General features: G+C 37.5%; 1 long non-coding RNA gene across 1 annotated transcript in view; it reads left to right on the forward strand.

Moving 5' to 3' along the window:
• Positions 1-3,574: 3,574 nt before the first annotated feature.
• The window catches only part of LOC309503673, a 121,880-nt gene continuing 106,316 nt past the window's right edge, over positions 3,575-19,138 (forward strand). The window contains exons 1-2 of the long non-coding RNA XR_014207807.1: positions 3,575-3,641; positions 4,249-4,310. This is a non-coding gene — a long non-coding RNA (uncharacterized lncRNA). The remainder of the gene's footprint in view (positions 3,642-4,248; positions 4,311-19,138) is intronic.

Genomic DNA, 19,138 nt, shown 5'->3' on the forward strand with positions numbered 1-19,138 from the left:
GCCCTGATTGGGTCTGACGTCACGCCAGGCCTCGCTCGATAGGCTGCTGCAGTTGCCGCAGAGCAGCCAATAGGCGCGCGAGCTGTCTCGCCTATGTCTGCATTGCTGCTGCAACGCGTTTTGCATTATTACAAAATTAAGGATAATTTTTGGCTTCAATATCTCGCGGAAAAGGATTTTCCCCTAGCGTAAGATATCTTACGCAGTACTCGTTCCCTCTTCTAGAGAGAACCGAGGTTACGTTAGTAACCGAGTACGTTTTCAACATTGATAATAATACGAAATTCAGGAGTTCCAAATCATCATCATTTCTGAAGGATAATGTGACACTGAAGACTGGAGCAATGGCTGCTGAAAATTCAGCTTTACAATCACAGGAAGAAAACAGTTTAACAACAGCTTAAAAATTACAGTTTTACTGTGTTTTGATCAAATAAATGCAGCCTTGGTAAGCATAAGAGTCTTTTAATTACATCAAATTAAAAAAATCATACTGACCCTAAACTTTTGAAAAGAAGTGTGAGTATAATATTTAACTTTAATCAGATTTCATTGCTGGTCTTTATTTTACATATTACATATGTAACGTTTATTCATATAACAATTAATTAATAAATTCAAAATAAATGACAATTTCCATATTGCATATAGTTTTTACTTGCATAACCGTTCAGAGAGACCCAGTTATAGTGAAGCTGGGTCCAGTTTTATTATCGGTTTTTCATAGTTGTGTTTGAGGTTAAAATCATCTGTTTAAAATTTTAAGGTTTGTGTAATCCATGGGAAATGACAGAAATTTACAAGAAGCCCCAAACTCCACCAATCTATTGGAAATGGGGGTTTCAACATCACACAGCATTTTTATTCATTTTCAGCTCAATTTGACCCGGAAGTGTCACCAGTGAGTCTGTTTGTAAACTGTAATTTCATCTATTGAAAGTGGCATGTAACAGACGGTCTGCAGTCACATGCTACAAAGAGATCCACTGCTTTAACTCTCAAAGAATCCTGATATCTCCAGATATCTAGATGTCTGTAAAAGAAGTAAGCCGTTTCTGTAAACCCACAGCTCCCTTGAGGCTTGTGTCAAGTGTTATCCAGCGGTTGAAGGAGACGGATCATCTCATGTGCTGGTTGCCCTGAAGGGATTCGGGATAAAGTATCTAAATGCAAGATGTTCTAGCAGTTCTTGAAAAGTGGACTTAGATTAATGTTGACCTTTCTGCTGTTTAGTTATGCCTGTGATGAGCAGCTGTTGCAGGTTTGCGTCCCTTGAGCTGTATCAGCGTAACAGTGTGAGAGAGAGGAACGAGTCAGAACAGATTACTGTTACTCAGTTGGGGAGCGTTGTTCATTAGAGTCTTCACAAAGCAGGACTGGTCTGTCTGCTTCACTCCCAATCTCTCTCCATAGGAAAGTACAACCTGAGATGAGTTATCTATTCACATTATTTTATAACTATACCTTTTCTAATTTGTGTCCATTTTTATATACTATAGAATATTAAGACATACACCTGATATAAATTTAATGAACCCATTCTCACTCCCAAGGCGTCAAAAACTGAAGCATGGTCAAGCGCCTCCGGCGTCACAATGAAGACGCCAAAGGTGCCCCTCTGCGACACTCTATTGGGAACTCCATTGCTTTCAATGGGAAATCGGTGGCGTCAAAAACAGATGCAAATTGTATCAGTAGGAAATCGCGCTGAAGAAGTCTTATTCCGAACACATCGCGATATTTGGCATCAGTTCACGTGTGCCAGATGTTGGTAAGTAGTCGTAAATACGCTGTCCTAATAATGTTTGTTATAATGTCTTTTCTGTTTGTCAGTAACCTCAGTAACCTTAGTTTTACTGTGATGGGTGTAGTAAAGGACAGTAATCACAAAACTTACCATGCTTTTACCTCAGTATTGGTAGTTTAAAAGTGATTTTTGTTGTAAATTAATAGTAACCACAACACTTACCATCATGCTTTTAATGCCTAATCATGTAAAATCCAATATTTGCTAGGTAAATCAGCACTTTTTCCTTTAAATAATCCTATAGGGGCCTATATTATACATAATGATATTTTCTTTTCTCTTTTTTCAGCTGAAAAGACCAAAAGGGCCTTTCAGACTCAATCAGCCCATTATTGTTTGAGGAGAAGTAAACGGAGGAGATGGAAAGCTACAAAGGCAAATATTCGCAATTATATGTATGTGCTGGTTTTAACCTTTATCAAACATTTTATCATGCATTTGTTGTTTCTTAAACCTTTTCTTACAAAACCCATAACCCAATCAGTATGAACATAGTCTCAAAGTCTTAATAATTCACAAGATTTAACAAGTTTTCAAATTTGTACGATACTAGTACATTTGTATACTTGTACATAATCCTGCAGCTTTTACTCCTACTGCTGTCATTGGCTACTGCCTCAATTCCTGTACATATTTATCGCGATCAATTACTGTCTTAATTGATATGTTTCAAGAACAATAGTAATTGCACATAGAGTAAGTGGAGACTTTCTTGTTTTACAGCAGAGAAGGAAGACCAGTCCTTATATCAACGCAAGCTAATCAAATAAGTCCTTTGTTTCTGGTGAGGAAGGAACAATATGATATGTTGACAATTTTACATTGTACAGGTTATCACTTGGTTTTTGATCAAGTGAAGCTCTTGAAACAAGTGACAGAAGAGTATGTTGTCTTGAAAGATAATCAAGCTCCTCAAACAATAATGGGCTGACTGAGTCCGAAAGGCCCTTTTGGTCTTTTCAGCTGAAAAAATAGAAAATTAAATATCATTATGTATAATATAGGCCCCTATAGGATTATTTAAAGGAAAAAGTATTGATTTACCTAACAAATATTGGATTTTACATGATTAGGCATTAAAAGCATGGTACGTATTGTGGTTACTATGCATTTACAACAAATATCACTGTTAAACTACCAATACTGAGGTAAAAGCATGGTAAGTTTTGTGGTTACTATCCTTTTACTACACCTATCACAGTACAACTAAGGTTATTGTGGTAAAAGCATGGTAAGTTTTGTGGTTGCTGTGCGTTTACAACAAATATCACATTAAACTAAGGTTACTGAGGTTAAACGCATGGTAAGTGTTGTTTTTACTGCGCTTCTACTACAAATACCACTTTGGAACTTATATGAATATGATTAACTGATTGAAGGTATATAGCACGTCATGTATTGTTTAATTATTAATTTTAATTTATTTTATTCCTTTTGATTTAAGGAAATCTTTAGCATCACATGATCCTTCAGAAATCATTTTAATATGCTGCTTTCGTGCCCAAGACACATTTTTTATTATCAATGTTGAAAACAGTTGCGCAGCTTAATATTTGTGTGAATACCATCATAAATATTCAGGATTCTTTGTTGAAAAGAACAGCATTTATTTGATGTAGAAATTGTTTGTAACTGTTACGGGTTATCAGACTCAGACAGATAGTTAGTGGAAATAAGGGTATAGACTATTGCAGCAGATGGTAAAAACAAACAGCTCAGAACATCATAGCAATTTGTGAAGATAACAGGATGGTTTACTGTTTTGCAGGTGATGGTGCAGATCATGGATGAAGAGAGAGATGACCAAGGAGGCACACACTATGACTTGATGGCAGTAAGTAGACAGGTAATCTTTTAATACACACAGGTAGACAAACTGGACACATACACACACACACACACACACACACACACACACACACACACACACACACACACACACACACACACACACACACACACACAGGCGAAACGTAGACACTTCAGCAAAGCAGATAAGAGAGCCAGGAGGGATGCTAGGAATTGTAGTCCAGAGTGTAGCAGTCAAGGAGGGTGTAGCAATTATACAGAATTGTATAATTTACAATTATAAATGTCTTTGTCACTTTTGATCTATTGCTGAATAAAAGTATTAGTTTGTTTTGAAAAAAAAAAAAATCTTACTGACCCCAAACTTTTGAACGGCGTTGTGTACTGTTTTTTTTTTTTTTTTTTGAGATAGGATTGATTGGAAATCATAGGGTTAATGCTGATTTTTATTTTTATTTTTATTTATTTTTATTATATTCATATTCATAGACATAAAACAAACCCAAATCTAATTTTGTGAGGGGTTTTCTCTCTTCTTTTTCCCCCCAATCCAAGTGTTTTGATGTTTCTTTCTAGGGATTTTCATCTTGCCATTGATGCTTTTAACTTGTTTATCTTGTATTTCTTTTTAGGTTTGCATATCTGACATTAATAGTAGTCATTGGTGGTGGGATACATTTATCACAGGAGTGAGGTAAGCGGCTGTTAAACCCATGTGTTGTGAATGACAGGATTAGATGAACATGCTCCTCCTCAACTTTCGGTTTATAACTCCATTTAAAGGGAAAATGTGTCAGAAATCCCTTTTGAATGGGTTAGGTTTGCCTACGTTGTCAAATGTCCTCATGGATAGGAAAACCTGAAATCACCTACATTATAGCAAGCTGTGGAAATGGAAAGTTCTCACCATGATGTGCATGTTGTATAGGTTAATTACTGAGCCAGCAATGTAATGCATTATAAAGAGATGAACAGCTATCAGAATTGAACTCATCCTCAGGTGCAAGATTTTGTGCATCCTGATAGCCCTTATGCCATAATGGCATCAAAGCCTTCTGGGAATCTGCAGCCACTGAAGCTAAAATATGTTGTTAATTAACACAGTTATTCTGCACCAAACAGAGAGAAAAGAAATGTAATAAAAATTCTTGCATGGATCACGGCGTACGCCATAGAGTGTGAAGGCAGTCCTCCATGAATGAAGATGCATAGCTGTACTGTAATTAGTTTTGGGACTTGATTATTTGATTATGTGATGTAGAGTCCCCGGTCGTGCACCAGTGAATAAGCGTATTGTGCCCGCTTGCATTAAGTAAGGCCGTAATCCATCCTATCGCGGACGGCATGATACAAGTGGTGCACGAGTCCCACCACATCTGATTTAATTAGTAACTGATAGGAATAAACAGAGCTCACTGGAGTGGAAATAGCAACTTCTGTTGAGATGCTAATTTGAGATGGTGTTTAACACAGAGACCATTAAAAACTCAAAGGATGATTACATTAGCAAGCAGGTTACTATGACAGTAGTTACTTGTAATCACCTCTCATAAGTATTTTGAAGAAGAGCATTGAGTACACTAATATAATACACAAGGCTCAGGGAAAAAAATAAAAATAAAACATGTCTCACATAACATTTGATATTTCTTCAGTTTGTAACAGGTCTTTCTAGAACACTTGATTCTGATTGGTCAATCTCAGAATTCAGTGGTCTCTACCAGTAAAATAATAAAATAATAATTTCAAACCAATTTGCGTGTGTGTGTGTGTGTGTGTGTGTGTGTGTGTGTGTTACATATATACATACACACATATACATACACACACCTTTTATAAGAATATCTTTCACTCAAGTTAATTTATATGTGTCTTTGTCTTTACATTTTACATCTTCAGATTGTTAGTGGTTAGTTTGGTTTTGGGAATGTCACAGTTCATTAAAGGTTTTGCTTTTGTACTTTCTGGGAAAAACCACACAATTTTGATTCAAGCAGGTTATTAGGTCATGAGGGGTGGGCATATCTGAGTTATCTGGAAAGACAAAAAAGCAAGATTCACACATTTTATTTTGTATGCAGCTGTCTTTATTAGAAACATAATGAAGCAAAGTGTGAGAGAGAAATGAGCTCTAGTGATATGATGCTCTGAAGAAGATCTGCTGATCACCAGGGATTTGTGTAAATGCAAAATGTTCTCAAAATAATCACAGACAAAACAGAAATTTCTGCTGTGGACATACATGATTAAATAACAGCTCAAGGAGAACACATAACTCTGAAATGAGCACAGAGAAATGTATTTTTCACTTGCCTTCATATCAGAGAACAGATTTGTCTTTGTTTGCCTCATCAAGGACTGCATAATTTAGTCAGTGAAGCCATAATTATCACACTATGCAAAATAGGAACTCACTGGTGAGATAGAATGAAGTGCCCAGAGAAGTTTTTTACATGAGTTGATATATAATAAATAGTTTCGGAATTAAGAAAAGTAAAATTGCTATTTGGAAACTATAAATGAAATAAAAATGGGCTTTTGCACATACATTTCAATACAGTATACATCAGACGGTGTCTCAGTATATTTGTATATACATAGGGCCTGTGTTTGTCTCTCTGTGTGTGTATGTGTGTGTGTGAGGGGTTTCATTGTTTAAAAAACTAGTGCAGTGCCCGTGCAAAATCAGTTTGTGTGTGTGTTTTTAGTAATTGTTGGTTCGGTGTGTTTGAGTGCTCATTGTTACAATTACACAGCAAAAGTTCAGTGACATTTTTATTTGTGCATGGTAGAAAGCAAATACTGATACTGACATAATGACATACAATAAATATGGAAAATTGAACTACATGGTTGCAAAACAATTTATAATTGTGATATTAGGTGACATGTATTTGGGTATCTGTGTACAGGTAGCAGGAGTTTAGATTAGATTAGATTAGATTAGATTAGATTTACATTTGTTTAAACTTTGTTGTCATTGTGCAGATTACAATTATAGATACAATGAAAGGCAGTTAGCGTCTAACCAGAAGTGCAAAAATGTGCAACGTGAACAGTATAGACAGGTAGTGCAGTATAAACAGTATATGACATATAGTGCAGTGTAGACAGTAGTGTACAGTTAATGAAGTGGTGTACAGTAAGGATATGTGCAGTGACATTAACAGTAACATTATAAGAGCAGAATAAATATGGATATAGAGTATGAACAATATAGACATTGAGATCAGGCTGTGTTTGACTTGTTGACTACTATCCAGTTAACGACCGATAAAACAACGTTAAGCACAACAAAGGAAAACACATAAACAGCTAACTTGGTTGTTTCAATGATGAAAAGTAAGGATGGCTTACACTGTAAATATGGGGATTTGCCGTCACGATCGGTAAGAGGAGAGTTAACCTTGTTTAAGCCTGCATAGCCTGCATGAACTATCCTGTTGAATAGGCAGGGCAACTATTTAACATAGCATATTCAACATCACATAGTTACAGGCTAACTTCAGCGTGCATGACAAATATTGCATGACAGCGTGTAATAAATTGAGCAATGCTTGAGCAAACAGTTTGTGAATAGGCTACTACAAAAGATTGCCGTGAAAGAGACTGTGAACGCATTGAATAGGATATGTTTAGTTGGTGAATAGCATAGGCTACTATTACACAGTAGCGATAACGTTAAGCGCACCAGATTAAAATATAATATTTAGAAGTAAACAGTGTAGCTGACTTACAGATTCAGTTAACATCCACAAATGAATAAGCACGGTGATTCAGGGAGCAGGCTACACAGTGAACTCAGAGAAAACACTACTTAAGCTCCGCTGCTTTCTTCAACCCTCTCTGTCTCTGGTCCTGCGCTGAGCTCACTCAGTGTGCAGTGTGAGAGGGGGAGTGGCCTCTGGTCCTGCGCTGAGCTCACTCAGTGTGCAGTATGAGAGGGGGAGTGGCCTCTGGTCCTGCGCTGAGCTCACTCAGTGTGCAGTGTGAGAGGGGGAGTGGCCTCTGGTCCTGCGCTGAGCTCACTCAGTGTGCAGTGTGAGAGGGGGAGTGGCCTCTGGTCCTGCACTGAGCTCACTCAGTGTGCAGTATGAGAGGGGGAGTGGCCTCTGGTCCTGCACTGAGCTCACTCAGTGTGCAGTGTGAGAGGGGGAGTGGCCTCTGGTCCTGCGCTGTGCTCACTCAGTGTGCAGTGTGAGAGGGGGAGTGGCCTCTGGTCCTGCGCTGAGCTCACTCAGTGTGCAGTATGAGAGGGGGAGTGGCCTCTGGTCCTGCGCTGAGCTCACTCAGTGTGCAGTGTGAGAGGGGGAGTGGCCTCTGGTCCTGCGCTGAGCTCACTCAGTGTGCAGTATGAGAGGGGGAGTGGCCTCTGGTCCTGCACTGAGCTCACTCAGTGTGCAGTGTGAGAGGGGGAGTGGCCTCTGGTCCTGCACTGAGCTCACTCAGTGTGCAGTGTGAGAGGGGGAGTGGCCTCTGGTCCTGCACTGAGCTCACTCAGTGTGCAGTGTGAGAGGGGGAGTGGCCTCTGGTCCTGCGCTGAGCTCACTCAGTGTGCAGTGTGAGAGGGGGAGTGGCCTCTGGTCCTGCACTGAGCTCACTCAGTGTGCAGTGTGAGAGGGGGAGTGGCCTCTGGTCCTGCACTGAGCTCACTCAGTGTGCAGTGTGAGAGGGGGAGTGGCCTCTGGTCCTGCGCTGAGCTCACTCAGTGTGTAGTATGAGAGGGGGAGGGGACAGCGGCAAAAGCCAATGTGTGCTATATATTTAACGATATCTTTTGCATTTCTAATCCAAACAACGTCAAACTTGGCACTGCACTTACTCGTGCCCGTAGCAAGACACCTGTCATGTTTGAAATCCATCGGAATAATGGTTCAAGAGAAATGCGAATAACAGACACACACACAGACAGACAGACAGACAGACAGACAGACGTTCCTGTAATATATAGATAGATATATGAGAGAACTCCATTGAGGTCAGACTTGGTTTTACACTTCAAATAAAGAAGCAGGTGAAACATTTATCGAGCTCCAACAAGGGAACTGATGCAATTTTCAAACTGTTTGAAAGAACAAGAAAGTCTTATTATGGCATTAATAACATCTACAGCACTTGAGTGACGGTCTGTAATGCTGAAAGATGAGAAAGATGCTTCTTCACTCTCGCCAGCCAAAGGTCTATTTGTCTTTGCATTTTTTACCCATTGAAGCCCTACAAGCTTGATAAAACCGCTCTCCTGATGGGCCAACTTCAATACCCTCATCTAATTTCCTTCATAGTTTTTGTCTAATATTTTTCTTCTCATTTTCAAGTATTTTTAAATACCTCTGTTATCGTTCGGGCTTTGGTTTGCCATGGCACGTTTCATTTTGATTCCCTTTATTCCACTTCAGCAAGCCAGCACCGAATGATTGTTTGCATGGCAACTATCCGTTTCTTTTCCTCTCCTATTCCCTATGTGTGCATAAATGAAATGATAGTGCCGCTTTCTTACAAATTAATTTCATAGTCACTGACTTAATTTGTCACCCTCAAAAGATGAGCAGAAAATACCAGCAGACAATGCTGGTGTCTTATCTGGAAAACAGCACATAAACACGATGATTAAAAAAAGCAGCATACATATTCCTGCCGCTTTAAGTTTCCAACAACTAATGAGTATCTGCAGATATCATTTGTCTATTGTGAATGCATACTTCTAATTCATAATTATATATACTGACATTTTGCATTAAAACAACCTTTTTATATCAATGAGTGGATAAGTGTAAACCTTGAATTTCTGGAAAACTCAAATTTATAAACCAAGAATATTGTGTGAAAATGCTAATTATGTGATTATAAGCAGGGGTGCACGTAATTGGTGCACAGGTGTGCATGTGTGGTAAAAATAAACAATGCACAGCAGAAAACGTGGAGGGAAGCGCTTTTGACTACCAACATTTTTGGAGACAGGGACATGTTTACTTACTGGAGTAGTTATTTTTTTTTTCATCTCTGGTCTGATATCAATCATGATGATAAGTGTGTTCATTATTAGGGGTGCATCGGATTGCAGTTGATCCGTGATCTGTATGGACTGCCCCACGGTTCGGCACACATGTGATTCATGTAACTGCTGAGTTTAACCATCATAGTGAAAGTTAACATTTGGATGTGTTTTGTCTGGCCAATTTACACATTCAAACGATTTTAAACACTGAAGAAGAGGCAAAGATCAGGACTCGCGGGCTGTTATGTGCTCTCAGCCTCAGAACCAGACCAAAAAAGTTATGTGCACCCCTGATTATAAGATACAGTACAATATGCAGCCCAACTAAATGAAGTTGTGATGAAGACTTAAGCACAGCATAGAAAACCTCTGACAGTTCTAGATGGAAAAAGCTGATCCTTTCTGAAGAACATCTGGAAGTCTGAAATCTTCTAGTCATGAAATAATTGTCCCTCTTCCAATGGCATGAATATTGGAATACAGCCATTCACTAAAGGCTCGAATGTGCTGTCTTCATGTGTGCATCAACAGGTTTTTCAAAGGTTTTTTGAAGGTTATGGACTGTCACTATAATCAAAGCTGACGGTTTATACTCAAAATCACAGAGTAAACAGTTATGGTCAGGAGTCAAAACAATTCAACAACATTAAAAGCTTTACAAATGAAAAACAGTTATGCATGTAAGCTGACTTTACAGCAACATCTTTGTGGTTTATTTACTTAGGCAATTTGACAGCTACACTGTAATTGAGTTCAGGCTTTGTTGCTTGTGTTAAGTTAACTTATGATGAGAATAAAAAATAAATTAATAAAAATCATTCAAGCGGCGATAAACAAACAATCTGACATTGCTCGCTGTCGCAGAAAACCTCACACATCCCCGTTTTCTTCTTTTTCCCACGGCTTTTTCATGTCGGTTAGCGTTGTTGTGGTGGCTTTTTAAGAGACAAACAAGGGAGACACTCTTTGAATCTTTCATTTATGACAGTCGCGTACATTACGCACAGACAGACTCTCACAGGATGACAGATTCATATTCAGAACAGCAGACACATGATGTACTAAACACTGGCAGATGTAAAGGGAGCCCAAAGGAGCAATGATGCAGAAATGCTCTCTGAGATAATGCAAGATTTTTTTTTAATAAGAATATGTAAATTCCATATTTAAACACAGTAGGTTGGTACAAGAGTTATCTGAGATTATGCAAGAAAATTTTGCAGATGTATGGAATATATCTATGTATTTGCATCTACTGTAGAAGGTTGGTTTCTATGAAAATGAACACAATTATGCTCATGGTAATGAAACAACTGACAGACTAAGAACTGGCAACTGTAAAGGGAGCCATGGATCAATACATTTTCTCTGGGATGTATGTATGATCTTGGTTTCTGTGGTATGAAAATATGCTCGTCATAAATGTACCACATGAATATGGTGACCAACAGTAGGTAGGTTTCTAAATTATGAAAATCTCTGAGATTATGCCATTTTTTGCATATGTAGCATGTACTGTATGTATGTATATGTATTAACATATAGAAGGTTGTTTTCTATGAAAATTAGCATAATTATGCTCATCATATGGTGACAAAACGACTAAATACAAAATAGGGCTATGAACTGGCAGATGTAAAGAGTTTCCAAATAGCAATGCCCTCTGGCATTTATTAATTTATTAAAAAATAAATAAATCATCTTTAATTATAGAAGATTGGTTTCTGTAGTATGAAAACCAACATAAATATGCTCATCATAAATATGGTGATGAAATGATTGACAAATAAAGTACATTTTGGCAGATGAAAAGAGCGCAAAGGAGCAATGATAAGAAATGCTCTCTGAGATTATGCTAGAAAATCCTGTTTTAAAAAAAAATGCAAATGTCATCTTTAAATATAGTAGGTTGGATTCTGTGTTATGAAAATCAACATAAATATGCTCATCACAGATATGGCGACGAAGCAAAGCAAATATTAATAAGAAAGATGGTTATTTTCTTTTGAACGTGTGTGATATTAATGTACGCCCTTCTGCGGTTTTTCATCAAAACAGGCTTATATTGTGTGTGTGTGTGTGTGTGTGTGTGTGTGTGTGTGTGTGTGTGTGTGTGTGTGTGTGTGTGTGTGTGTGTGTGTGCATGCTCAAAATGAGAGACGGTACAGATCAAGAGACACAAAAAGTCAGATATGGCATGTCAATATTTTTAACATTCTTTAAATGTGCTTATTAGGTTGCTGTCTTGGAGGAAAATGGACCTCTGGAGAGAGAAAAAACACACACATGCTCTTTTTGTGTTTCCTGGAGTCTCTGTCACTCTTACACATTAAACACACACACACACACACACACACACACACACACACACACACACACACACACACACACACACACACACACACACACACACACACACACACACACACACACACACACACACACACACACACACACACACAGGACAGAGTGGCCGCAGGGACAAACATAATTATATTAATTGTTAACATAATGACGCATTTATTTTTAATGTGTTCCTTCTGGTAATTAGTGCAGGTACCTGGGGCTTTTAATAGTCTCTCTGTTTCCTCTTTCACATTTTCATGCGTATTATCCTGTTTTTGTCTTATTGTCCTTGGTGGAGCCTCAAATGAGCCGCGTTTAGTTCCTCTCCAGCAATTCCCTTACAGGTGTTCCAGCGCACAGAAAATGTCATAATTATTAGATCGCTCTTTTATTACCTTTGAGCTTTTGCCTCTCGCTCCGTGAGAGCAGGTCTGTGGGGCTCTCTCTCTCTCTCTCTCTCTCTCTCTCTCTCTCTCTCTCTCTCTCTCTCTCTCTCTCTCTCTCTCTCTCTCTCTCTCTCTCTCTCTCTCTCTCTCGCTCAGGACTGAATGCATATGATTACCATTTTCTCACATTTGGTCATGAAAAATTAGATATGAATGAATTGCACAGGTGTAATGAGGAAGCGAGAGCTATGAGGGAAAGATAAAAAAAAAAAGGAGGAAACGGACTAAGAACAGAGAAATAAAGCGAAGGACAGAAAAGCGTAACATTAGTGCTAGCCTTACTCATTGAATTAGCTGGCTGTGAATGTGATTGTGAGATGGTCCTGTTAGCATCAGGGTCCTGTGTGAACTCACCCTGGCCGTTTCTGTACATTGCCATGCAGAATGATTATACAGTTTCATGATTAAAGCCTAATAAGGATAAAAAAAGTTCAACATCTCGCCTGAATGCACATATCTTTGTTGTTTCACCGCTGCAAGCTTGGCATGCATTTATCTGTGTGGTGTTCATTATTCCTGCTTAACCAGACTTTTCCAATGAACTAGCCCAACAATGGCTAATCCATGATTCCAGAGGACAACAAGCTTTTCTCAGGATGGATGGAAAGGTGAGTGGGTCAAATTTTTGCCTATAAAATGTGGGGAAAAAATGTATTATTGTTACAGAAAATGGACATGATATGTATTGTTGTTGTGAAATTTATGTTCATCTTGTAAATGTCAAATCCTGCTTAAACCAGCCTAAACGGGTTTGCTCTTTGCTGGTTTTAGATGAACTGAGTGTCCTGGCCAAGCTGGTCTTCAGTTGGTCTAGTTTCCCAGCCTACCCAGCTGAAAAAGGACCAAACCCCTCTAAACCAGCCTTGAGGACCTGCTAAGACCACCAAACCACCTTAGGCTATAGTTTTTTTAAAATCTTTTTAGCAAAGTTGTGTGTTTTCCACACACACACACACACACACACACACACACACACACACACACACACACACACACACACACACACACACACACACACACACACACACACACACACACACACACACACACCCACACACACACACACACACAAAACGTAATATGCATACAAAACACTTACAAAAAATCTAGGAACAACTGAAACACATGCTCTTTTTGTGTTTCCTGGAGTCTCTGTCACTCTTACACATTAAACACACACACACACACACACACACACACACACACACACACACACACACACACACACACACACACACACCCACACACACACACACACACACACACACACACACACACACCCACACACACACACACACACAAAACGTAATATGCATACAAAACACTTACAAAAAATCTAGGAACAACTGAAACCACATATACACAAAAATCACTGTCTGTGGGCGTATGAATGCTTTGTGATGAAAATGTATCCATACTGTAGATATATCATCTTATTCACACTTGGCATTGTTCGAGGATCTTGCTGCAAGTGCTCTCAGGCGATAGTATGTATTTAGAGGGCGTCATATGTTTGATGATGAGTCCTTATATGGAGATGGGAATATGGAGATGTTTTATGCCAAAAATATAGTCACTCATTTAGAATACTCCAAAGTCATTCAAATTAGAATTAGTTTAAGAATAAATTCATGTGCATACACACACATTTTGTGAATTAGATGGACTAAATGTGTACAATCCATGCAATTATGAGACCCATTGTTTTGATAACAATTTTAAATGCATAAATACAGCTTTAGAGTTTAGGCCTGAAAACTAAAAAAATCATTAGCTTTGCATAGAACATAATAGAAGTCAATGTAAAGTCCCCACTATGACTGTGTGTGTGTGTGTGTGTGTGTGTCTGTGTGTGTGTGCATTGTGAATAAATGCTTGCAAATACACCACTTCAACAAATTGTATACATTTATGAAAACCTGATCAAATTTATAATGTAGACAACATGATGCGTTTCAGATGGAAAGTTCGAGGACTCTATCATGATCAGTATCCTTTCAGGTGCCAGTCAAGCTAAATTTGACAGCATTATGGTAAAGTCATATTAAACAATGAAAGATGCCACTGATTATTCTCATAATAAATTAGATCGATATGAATTTATTGTTTGTGGTGTCTCTGTTTACAAAATCAATTTGTGAAGTGCTTCACTAAGCACTATAGGGCTGATATCTGTCATAATATATAAAACGCTGAGTGGCACGAATGGCAAATTCACTGTCAGGATCGATGACACAAATGAGAGAGACCAAACCTGATGGACTGAATGAAAGAAGTATACAAGATGTCTCTCTAACAGGTGGCAATGCAGGATGAGCAGTGAGGAATACACAATGACGGACTTAATCTTCATTATACATGTTTGACCTTTCACCTTGGACTTGCGCACGGCCACCACTAAAATGATTATTGTCTGTTAATTGGATGAAGGATTATTGGCTGTTTTGATGGAGAGATTGGCGCAGTGGAGGAATGGAGTAATGGATGATAGATGGAGGCCATGTTACATTGACAAACCGCCGCTGAGGATGGAGTTATACAATAACATTATTGAAGCTGCCCATTTGTCATTTTCACTTGCGTGTTTTCATTTTTTCTTTTTCTTTGTGTATTCGCCTTCCATTGTTCTGTGAGTTTATAGTGTAGAATTGAGGTGAGGTTTTTTCATCCATATCCGTCCGATGCCTATTCAATTGTCATTTTTGGGCTTGAGTTTAGTCTAGCCATTAGGCAGATGTTCTGTAAAAATTATTATTGTGTGAGCATAAAATATTTCAGTATGTGATTTGTATTCAGAAAATATTATTCCGCTAAACCTTTCCTCTTATCTGTGCAGGTTAGGTGTTCACTGGCTCATTTTCCCTTTCACTTTCCTTTCCCTTTTCATAAATCATGGCTTGTCATGGGTGATGATGTCTCAGTAGTCTCTGCCCTACATGGAGGTTCATTTTCCTATCATTGCTATGCATTTATTCACATGGGAGTTATCTGAATACAATAATGTTCCTGTAAATCCCTCTTTATACTATCCGTCTTCCAACTCCCCCAGGGCAAGGGAACCCCATGTACGGATTCTCCATTTGGCATCGTTATGTCCCATTTGCATATCACAGCACGTATTCATCATGTGATCATACATAGTTTTATGATGCAAGTAACGCTTCACACCGATACCAATGATAGCCGTTAAACTCGTATTTTAGTGTGAAACATTTTGCTTTGTGCAGAGGCATTCAGCTAATGTCTAACAGATTTTTTAAGACGAGTCGTGGCAAATCATTTAGTGGCAGTTAGCGGCGCAGCAGTCTCAGTTAACGGTTCTACAGACAGAACTGAAGAAATTATTGGAAACTGTGTGAGACTCTATGGTCAGATGTTCTGTCCATCCAAAAGTAATAAGTACAGAGCATTTAATAAATAATATCCCATTGATTTTCTACTAAGTGCCTGAAACAAAGCTTATAATTATTTGTTCAAATGTTTGATGCCATGGACGTCAAATATATATTATGTCTTTTGTATATGATGACTGTATTTAAAAAGTGTAAAAATTTTAATAATTTAAATAGACTCTTAAAGTTAGGATAACCTCACACTTTCCTTAAATCTCAATAGACAAGATGTTTATTATATAGACATTTATTGGGTTATTTTGAATATGAAGCATTGAAACATTAGAAATATAATATAACTACATATAATACATTGTATGTGTACATATAATACATTTATAGTCGAGCGTACCTGTACAAAATTTGGGGCATATAGAATGTGTGTGAATGTAAGGTTGTTGTTTTTTTTTGGAGGAAGAATTGCACTTTCTTTCACATTCTGACGAACTTAAGTTCACCCAAAACTATTCTGCCATCATGTACTCATCCGCATTTTGTTCCAAACCTGAGTGACTAACTTTTTTTCAGAACACAAAAGAAGAAATTTTGAAGACTGTTGGTAACCAAAGTTTTGATTACCATTTACATCCATTATATTTAAAAAGAAAAACATTGAAACTTTCTTCAAATTATCTTATTTTATGTTTCACAGAGAAAGACAGTCATACAGGTTTGGAACATGAGGGTCAGTAAATAATGAGATAATTCTTTTTTTTTCTGGTGAACTATCCCTTAACTGATAGTTTATCTCAAGAACTTGTTTTCCCCTTAAGAAGATATTCATAAATCCATACTGGGTCTTGTGATTTTTGAGAAAGCTCTTTTGTGCACAACATGGATTGGAAGATCCATGATAGGTCTGTGAACTATCCGAGACCCTGTTGACTGAGACTGTGGGGATGGTGCATACAAATAAAGGCCATAATAGTTCTGCTGTGCTTCATGTGTAAGAAATTAGGTAACAATTTGCAATGACCTAATTGAAACAAATACCTGCAATTCTCCTTCAGTGTGATGGTGAAATCGAGACAATCACTGAAAGCATGGTTGCGCAGCATGAAGGAGGTGTTTATTAAATATAGTAGCGAAAAGGATGAAGGAATTAGTGTTTAGCCTGTTGTTTTGTTGGGTTAGGTGCTAGTTTACATTTTTAGGGTGTATATTTTTCTCTTTACATGTTCCTGATGAGCTGATAGTGTCATCAGGTGTGGATGGTTTCCTTTCTCCCATCCATTGGCCATGTGATTTCACTTTGCCGCTGTCCACAATGATAAATGGTGTGTCGTACGAGCGCCGGAGAAATGCTGATAGAGAGTCTGTTAGATGGAAACATGTCCAACCCTCTTTTAACATCAAGATATTAATCTTTTATATATGGTGCAAGAACCCTTTAAAAGGTGCTTTAAACTGACATTATCTGCAAGTCTTAACCAAGACTATATAGCACACATGTATAGTGCATTTTCTGTGCTGTCTATTGCTGGTCCCAGAGGCTTGAGTTTTTTTTGTTGTTGTTGTTTTTTTTAGAGAGGAAAGGCAGCTAGTGAATTCAATGGGTGAATGACACCCTTTCTAGACACACTAGTACACAATAAGTAAATGACTTCATAATAAGGTAGATATAGCTACTATACCTTTCAAAAGGTTGGGGACAGAAATTATTATTATTATATATTTTTGAATAATCAAAGAATGCTAGACAAATATAAACCGCATAACCTTTTTCCAACATGGATAATAAGATATGTTTCCTGAGCAACAAATCAGCATATTAGAACGCTTTTCTGATTTCCATGTGACACTAAAGACTGTAGTAACAGCTGCTGAAAATTCAGCTTTAACTTGGCATAGCTCTGATTATTGTTGTTGGCTCTTGTATAATGAATTGCTTGTGATGTTCTTCATTTGAAAGTCTCTTTGGATAAAAGCATATATTCTAAAAGACTAAGGGACAAATTTACTGAACAGGGCAAATTATCGTGAGAGCACAATTCCAAAAAAAGCGTCGACGGGGGTGGACATTTCTGACGCAGCCGTATCATATCCATAATGACCAACACAATCTACCAAGAGCAGGGCAAATTAGCATCTGGTTTAAGACATGCTTTTTTGGAGCAGTAAATAATGGTGCAAATACCCGTAAATTAACTAACGCAAACCTTTCATGATTATTTATGATTAAATACTCTCCTCCCATATATTTTGCTTCTGAAAGGAAAACTCCTATAATGCAAATGCAATAAGGTCAGCTGCAAAAATAAATGTGTCCATGCCTTTTCAGCACTAATTCTTCACTACGTGTCTTTAGTAAGTCCTGATAGTATAGTTTTTGTTTTGTTTTTTTTAACACCAAAAGAGGGTTTGTTAGTAAATCTGCCACTAAATGTAAATAAAAAGAGAACCACAGCTACTACGATAAAAGTCATATTTTGTATTCACACACTGCAACCAAAAACAAAGTAAATCACCTTTCAAGAGTTATTGAGTTTAGTTGATTTGATGTTGCTATGTTGAATTCACATTGGGGATATTTTGGGGATATTTAATTTAATTTTATCAATCAATAAATTCCTCTTGAAACAAACTTTGTTGTATTATTTTAATTTAATACTGTGAAGCTGCTTTGATACAATCTGTATTGTGAAAAGCGCTATACAAATAAACTTGACTTGACTTGACTTGACATCAAACAAAGACTGAGGTAGATGGTCAACTCAAACCTTCAGTTCATCAGTCATTCATTTTCATCTCTTTCGGACATGTGTATAGTCTTGTAAATATATTTGCTGTGACATGCTCTGACTCCCATGCAGCACTCAATGTTTGCAATGTAGACAAACATGGCTGCATAGATTTAATACAGTACCAGATATTTCTTAATAAATCATATTTTATGCAGTGTTTCCTTTTTCCACTGTGACAAGTGATGTCTAGTCCACACATGTTTGCAAATTATTTGGGGGAGTTTTGGATTACAATTTTTTTTAAGTTTGAGTTTGGTACGATTTTTTTTTTTTTTATTGTTATTTAAAAAAAAAAAGTTTCTTTATGCTCTCCAAGGCTGCATTTATTTGATAAAAAAAAAATGAAGTAAAAACAGTAATATTGTGAAACATTATACAATTAATGTTAATATATTTTAAAATGCAATTTATTCCTGTGATGGCAAAGCTGAATTTTCAGCAACATTACTCCAGTCTTCAGTGTCATGATCCTTCAGAAATCATTATAATATGGTGATTAAAAACATTTGTGTCAATGTTAAAAAAGGTTGTGCTATGTAATATTTTTTGTAGAAACCATGATGCAGTTTGATGATTTTTTGATGATTGGAAAGTTCAAA

This window comes from Leuciscus leuciscus (assembly GCF_965113295.1).
Source record: "Leuciscus leuciscus genome assembly, chromosome: 7".
Taxonomy (NCBI): domain Eukaryota; kingdom Metazoa; phylum Chordata; class Actinopteri; order Cypriniformes; family Leuciscidae; genus Leuciscus; species Leuciscus leuciscus.